The 1,136-nt window shown below is 30.6% G+C and overlaps 1 protein-coding gene across 5 annotated transcripts in view; it reads left to right on the top strand.

Moving 5' to 3' along the window:
* The window catches only part of LOC102673651 (protein pangolin, isoforms A/H/I/S-like), a 33,712-nt gene that overhangs the window by 20,559 nt on the left and 12,017 nt on the right, over window positions 1-1,136 (top strand). The window lies entirely within an intron of this gene.

Genomic DNA, 1,136 nt, shown 5'->3' with positions numbered 1-1,136 from the left:
CCCCTTTTTCAACAGCCCCCCACCCCCTCATTATTACATATATACTATTATATAATTATTATATACATTCTTATTGCTACACTACATTATGTTGCATGTTTTCCCCCCATCTTGGGGTTTTGGGACGATATATATACATATATATATATCATATATATATTACATAATATATATTCTACATATATATATGTATATTCGGTTATCATTACTATAATTATTATTATTACTATTATGTACATGCATACGCATATATACATTCATATATATATATATGTAACTTATATATCTATTATTGTACATGGTCTTTCGTAATTTTTTCAGTTCTTTTTTTCTTGGATAATGAACAAAACAAAAAAAAAAAAAAATAATTATATATATATACATAGAAAATATATATAGATGGAAGGGAGTAAAAAAAAAAAAAAAAAAAAAAAGGAAAAAAAAAAGAGAAAAAGAGAAAGATTTTCGAGAAAAGTTAAAAAAAAAAAAAAAAAAAATATATATATAAAACATATGAATGATCAAAATTCGCGCGAGCGGGCGTGCACGTACGCATGCGCACGTGCGTGCCTCCATAATGTTCCGACAGATTTCCATTATATATATTGGCTGTCAAATATATAACGGGAACCAAAAGTAAATGGGACACGAGCGCATTCAGTACACACGTACACGCACATGACACAGCATTATTAATTATTAATTACGTATACAACTTTGGGGACGCTGGCCATCTTGCATTTTTACAGGGACCTATACTCCGCAATCAGACAATCCTAAGCGTTTTTAATTTTCACTCAATCTCTCTGTGTTCTTCACCTCTTCTCTTTTCTATCTTTTTTCTTCTTTTTCTCTCTCTCCCTTTTCTCGTCTTCTTTTCTGCCTCTTCTCTCTTTCCACGTTTTCGTTGCGCTCTTCTGCCATTTCTCCCCCTCTTTTTACGTATCTCTTTATTCTTCTCTTTCTGTCTTTTATGTACTTCTTCTCCTCCATACTCTTTTCATCTCTTATACGCTGGTTTCTCTATTCACACTCTTCTATTCTTTCTCTGTTTTTATTTTTTTATTTTTTTTCACTCGCCATTACCTTTGATCGTTTCAACATTGCCTGTTAATTATTTCTTTAATTTTTAACTT

Source organism: Apis dorsata, unplaced genomic scaffold (assembly GCF_000469605.1).
Source record: "Apis dorsata unplaced genomic scaffold, Apis dorsata 1.3 scaffold_267, whole genome shotgun sequence".
In the NCBI taxonomy this organism is placed as follows: domain Eukaryota; kingdom Metazoa; phylum Arthropoda; class Insecta; order Hymenoptera; family Apidae; genus Apis; species Apis dorsata.
Note: the sequence above shows the minus strand (reverse complement) of the source record. Positions and strands in the feature narration are given on the sequence as shown.